Raw genomic sequence first — 6,272 nt, forward strand, 5'->3', positions numbered from 1 at the left:
ACTTTCGATTTGCACCCCCTCAACCTTTCAATTTATTTTTCCAACCCATTTTGGCGCCCTCTAAGGTCGGCGCCCGGGGACATATGTCCCCCCCCGACCCCCCCCCCCCCCCCCCTCGCTTCGCTACTGTTATGGACTTTTTTGTTTACTAATTCACTATCCAGGGTTGTTTTTGTTTTTATAAAAAAGCAATGTTAAAAACGAGTTTTATACGTTATTTCGCGTATTAGAAAATGTTTTAATAAATTGTTTTATGATTTGATCAAAATACTCTATGTTGACAGAGTTCTGACAAAATTTTGGAAAAATGTCGATGTTTTGAGAAAAATTTAACGGCAATTTTGAAGGGGGTTGTAGGCTGAGGTGTGACGTCATTTTGTGTGACGGTAAAGCTTATTGTGGCTAAACCGAAAAGTCTCGAGTTCTATCCCTCGGGCAGATGAGGCTCGTTAGCTCGAGACAACTCCAAAATCAAACAGCTGCTGCCTTGTAGTATGTTCTTGGTTGGACAAAGGCTGTGGAAGCAAATCCAAAAAAAAGCAGGCTGAAATCGGAGTCAATGGCCTCAATGGCGCATAACCAGATGATAACCTAATTTTGCTGGGTGTGAACCCCTTCCAACACTATGAACGAAGAAGAAGAAGAATTACTTTTCATGAGAATTTTTTTTTTCTTTTGAGTTGTGTTTCCTTCAGAAATTTATTGAACGAGTGCACTGTTACAGTACAGACGTGACGACGAGTGTTTTTTTTTTTTAGTGCAGTCACGCCTCAACGAAACTTCCGTTTACTTTTCATTTAAAAAAAAAACATTTTTTAAAAAATGTTTTTCGTTTTTGTTTTAGTATTCACTATTGTATTCCTTTTGTTTAAGCTTTCACGATTGTCGTAACGGAAACCGTGGAGTCCCGGTGTTGAATGAGAGCCGCGACTTCATAATATTCATAAACAAAATTAACATCCACCTTGTGGTCAAAGTTTCTTTCATGCATCTTTTTGAGGGACAATGCTTCTCCTCCTCACCCCCTCCACACACACTTTCAAATGATTATGTGGTGAATAGCCTATATACCAGAGGTGTAGTGACCCTTTCCGGCGCCCGGGGACAAACTTTCAATTTGGCGCCCCCCTCGGGAACAACCTTTCAATTTTCAATTCGGACCCCTCCCCCTCAAACTTTCAATCTGCACACACCCCCCTCTTTCAAACTTTCAATTTGCACCCCCTCAAACTTTCAATGTACACCGTCCCTTCCCCTCGAACTTTCAATTTGCACCCCCCCCCCCTCGAACTTTCAATTTGCACCCACGTCAAACTTTCAATTTGCACCGCCCTCCCTATGTTTTTTTATATTCATAATGCAAAACTGCAGCTAAAATGAGATTTAATTTGTTTTTCCAACCCATTTTGGCGCCCCTTAAGGTCAGCGAGCGGGGACATATGTACCCCACCCCCTCGCTACGCCAATGATATATACTTCACTATCAAGATCACCCAACCCCGCCCCTATGAACCACTGAAAGAAACACTGGTATGGTTGTATTGGTAACTGCCTCTGTAACTGATTTATCCATTTTATCCGCTCTTTACATTGAATTGTAAGGCTCCCGAAAGAGCCGCCACAAATTGCACGAGCCGACCTGTGAAGGTCGTCTGTGCGGGGTATTGGGAATAGTTTTCAACTAGCAATAACCACGCCTCGGTAAAACCTCATTGGCTATGGTACCGCCACTGCGCAAAGCTACATGTACATGAGCACAATGGAGACCCACCGTAAAACTTTCTGTTGGATCCGTATGGTTACTGATAATTGAATAGAAAAGTAAACAATATATTTAATCAGTAAATACAACATAAAAATGCAATTTCTATCAATATTAAAATAATATTCATTTTATGCTTGAAAAATAATAATGTAATATTTACCCAATCATTATTTAATATGATAGATACTTATAAATTATGTTGTTACTATTTTACACATAAGGGAGCCAGCTCTTTGTAAGGGGAAATAACTTCTGAATATTACATTTTAATCACAGAATATAATCTACCGATCTTAACACCTCAAAAAAATAAGCGATGACTTAAAAGCAGGCACACCATGACACATAGTAGCTAGCCTGTTATTAGAAGTACAATTTCCGTATCTAAAACTTTTATAACATTTTATAAAATAAAAATAAATTACATTTCTGAAAAAAAATTCAGGCCTGCGAATGTTTTTTTCCGGCCGTAGTAAAAGCAAAATCGAAATAAAACTCGTATATATTTCCTTGTCAGTAATAATGATGGAACCCATTTTGTTAACACTTTAACGCTTATACTGTATCCTTATAAAAAGGAAAATATCAGAAGTGCTAGATTAAAATTGTTTTACTTATTGCACGTTAGTAAAGTTTTAAAATAAAACCTCCTGTATCCCTCCAGTACACACACAAAAATGTCACCGTTACTTCTTATAAAATATTTGAAATATATTTATATAACATCCTAATAACAAACCTGCAGCGTTTGGTATAACTTCTTAGTTGTTGATACTTGATACAGAGGGTACAGCACGAGACTGGACAGGTTTTTCTAAAATTTGTTTACAAGTTATAGCAGTGGCGTCGCAAGGTTGGGTGTCACCCCCTAAATGGTACACCCGGTGCGGTCCGCACCCCCGCCCCGCCCTCGCTACGCCTCTGAGTTACAGTACAGACGTGACGACGTTTGGTTTTTTAGTGCAGTCACGCCTCAACGAAACTTCCGTTTACTTTTCATTAAAAAATATTTTTTTTTTGGAAAATGTTTTATTTTGTTTTTGTTTTAGTATTCACAATTGTCTACCTTTTGTTTTGGCATTCACAATCCGGAGAAAACAGTCTGAAAGAGACAATGACCACCTTGTGGTCAGAGTTTCTTTCAGGCATCTCTTTGAGGGACAATGTTTCCCCCCCCCCCCTCACCCCCCCCCCCCCCCCACACATTCTCAAATGATTACGTGGTGGATATATACATTACTTTCAAGATCGCCCAGCCCCCTGCCCCTGGAGAAACAATGACAGAACACTGCTATGTTTGTAATAGTAACAGCCTATATAGCTGTTAATTCAATTTATAACATCTAATTTATCCACTCTTTACATTGAATTGTAAGGCTCCCGAAAGAGCCGCCAAAAATTGCACGAGCCGACCTTTTAAGGTCGTCTGTGCGGGGTATTGGGAATAGTTTTCAACTAGCAATAACCACGCCTCGGTAAAACCTCATTGGCTATGGTACCGCCACTGCGCAAAGCTACATACACAATAGCACAATCGAGCCCCACCATAATACTTTCTGTTGGATCCGTATGGTTAAAGATAATTGAATAAATATGGAAAAAAATGTATTTCATTAGTAAAAACAGCATATAAATGCAATTAATATTAATAATAGAATAATATTTATTTTATGCTTGTTAATTAATAATGTAATATTTACCCAATCATTATTTATTGTGATAGGAACGTATAAATTATGTTGTTACTATTTTAAAAATAAGGGAGCCAGCTCTTTGTAAGGGGAAATAACTACTGAATATTACATTTTTAATCACAGAATATAATCTACCGATCTTAACACCTAAAAAATAAGCGATGACTTAAAAGCAGGCACACCATGACACATAGGAGCTAGCCTGTTATTAGAAGTACAATTTCTGTATCTAAAACTTTTATAACATTTTATAAAATAAAAATGAATTACATTTCCGAAAAAATTTTCAGGCCTGCGAATGTTTGTTCCGGCCGTAGTAAAAGCAAAATCGAAATAAAACTCGTATATATTTTCCTTGTCAGTAATAATGATGGAACCCATTTTGTTAACAATTTAACGCTTATACTGTATCCTTATAAAAAGGAAAATATCAGAAGTGCTAGATTAAAATTGTTTTACTCCTCGCACGTAAGTAAGTTTTAAAATAAAACCTTCTGTATCCCTCCAGCACACACACACAAAAATCACCTTTACTTCTAATAAAATTTATTAAATATATTTATATAATATCCTAATAACAAACCTGCAGCGTTTGGTAGAACTTGTTACTTGTTGATACTTGATGGCATACAGCTAGTAATTATATATATATATATATATATATATATATATATATATATATATATATATATATATATTATATATATATAATACACGTATATAGAACGTGTTAAAAATTCGGCGCCTTTTTTGCTCTTTTCGCTCCCCCTACAACGAAAACCTGGATACGCCTCTGGCACGTAAGTAAAGTTTCAAAAAAAAAAACTCCTGTATACCTCCAGTACACACAAAAATGTCACCTTTACTCCCTATAAAATATTTGAAATATATTTATATAACATCCAAATAACAAACCTGCAGCGTTTGATATAACTTCTTAGTTGTTGATACTTGATACAGAGGGTACAGCACGAGACTGGACAGGTTTTTCTAAAATTTGTTAACAAGTTATAGCAATGGCGTCGCTAGGTCGGGTGTCACACCCTAAATGGTATCACCCGGTGCGGTTCGCAATGCTTTTCGTCCACCCTCCCCCCCCCCCCCCACCCCACACACATTTTCAAATGATTATGTGGTGGATATATACTTTACTTTCAAGATCGACTAACCCCCTGCCCCTGGAGAACCACTGACAGAAACACTACTATGTTTGTAATAGTAACCGTCTTTATAGCTGTTAAACTAAATTAATAACATTATCTAATTTATCCACTGTTTACATTCAATTGTAAGGCTCCCGAAAGAGCCGCCAAAAATTGCACGAGCCGACCTGTGAGGGTCGTCTGTGCGGGGTATTGGGAATAGTTTTCAACTAGCAATAACCACGCCTCGGTAAAACCTCATTGGCTATGGTACCGCCACTGCGCAAAGCTACATACACAAGTGCACAATGGAGAACCACCGTAAATCTTTCTGTTGGATCCGTATGGTTATAGTTAATTGAATAAATATAATAAACAATATATTCCATCAATAAATACAAAATATATATGCAATTAATATCAATGTTGGAATACTATTTATTTTATGCTTGTTAAATAATATTGTAATATTCACGCAATCATTATTTAATGTGATAGATACGTATAAACTATGTTGTTACTATTTTACACATAAGGGAGCCAGCTCTTTGTAAGGGGAAATAACTACTGAAAATTACATTTTTAATCACAGAATATAATCTACCGATCATAACACCTCAAAAAAATAAACGATGACTTAAAAGCAGGCACACCATGACACATAGGAGCTAGCCTCTTATTAGAAATACAATTTCTGTATCTGAAACTTTTATAACATTTTTATAAAATATATTTTTTTTTACATTTCTGAAATGTTTTCAGGTCAGCACAATCGAAACAATCACGTATTTATTTTCCTTGTCAATAATAATGATGGAACCCATTTCGTTAACCTCGGCTTCCTCCATTCAACGCTTATACTGTATCCTTATAAAAAGGAAAATATCAGAAGTGCTAGATTAAAATTGTTTTACTCCCCGCACGTTAGTAAAGTTTTAAAATAAAACCTTCTGTATACCTCCAGTACACACAAAAATGTCACCGTTACTTCTTATAAAATATTTGAAATATATTTATATAACATCCTAATAACAAACCTGCAGCGTTTGGTATAACTTCTTACTTGTTGATACTTGATACAGAGGGTACAGCACGAGACTGGACAGGTTTTTCTAAAAGTTGTTTACAAGTTACAGCAGTGGCGTCGCTAGGTCGGGTGTCACCCCATAAATGGTATCACCCGGTGCGGTCCGCACCCCCCCCCACCCTCCCTCGCTACGCATCTGAGTTACAGTACAGACGTGACGACGTGTGGTTTTTTTTAGTGCAGTCACGCCTCAACGAAACTTCCGTTTACTTTTCATTAAAAAATATTTTTTTGGAAAATGTTTTTTTTTTTGTTTTGTTTTTGTTTTAGGCATTCACAATTGTCTTTCATTCACATCCGGAGAAAAAAGTCTGGAAGAGACAATGCCCACCTTGTGGTCAGAATTTCTTTCAGCCATCTGTTTGAGGGACAATGCTTTTCGTCCCCTCCCCCCCCCCCCCCACACACACTTTCAAATGATTATATGGTGGATATATACTTTACTTTCAAGATCGCCCACCCCCTGCCCCTGGAGAACCACTGACAGAAACACTGCTATGTTTGTAATAATAACAGCCTTTATAGCTGATATCTAAATTTATAACATTATCTAATTTATCCACTCTTTACATTGAATTGTAAGG

The 6,272-nt window shown here is 37.0% G+C and overlaps 3 non-coding genes across 3 annotated transcripts; all 3 read right to left on the bottom strand.

Annotated features, from left to right (window-relative positions):
* Window positions 1-1,603: 1,603 nt before the first annotated feature.
* On the bottom strand, window positions 1,604-1,742 carry LOC131928795 (U4 spliceosomal RNA). The gene has a single exon (XR_009383840.1). It is a non-coding gene; the product is annotated as a U4 spliceosomal RNA (small nuclear RNA).
* Window positions 1,743-3,142: 1,400 nt separating this feature from the next.
* LOC131928793 (U4 spliceosomal RNA) lies at window positions 3,143-3,281 on the bottom strand. The gene has a single exon (XR_009383838.1). It is a non-coding gene; the product is annotated as a U4 spliceosomal RNA (small nuclear RNA).
* A 1,472-nt stretch (window positions 3,282-4,753) lies between these two features.
* LOC131928794 (U4 spliceosomal RNA) lies at window positions 4,754-4,892 on the bottom strand. Its single transcript, XR_009383839.1, has one exon. It is a non-coding gene; the product is annotated as a U4 spliceosomal RNA (small nuclear RNA).
* Window positions 4,893-6,272: the final 1,380 nt, after the last annotated feature.

This window comes from Physella acuta, unplaced genomic scaffold, assembly GCF_028476545.2.
Source record: "Physella acuta isolate Inbredline_101_S28 unplaced genomic scaffold, ASM2847654v3 ptg001549l, whole genome shotgun sequence".
Taxonomy (NCBI): domain Eukaryota; kingdom Metazoa; phylum Mollusca; class Gastropoda; family Physidae; genus Physella; species Physella acuta.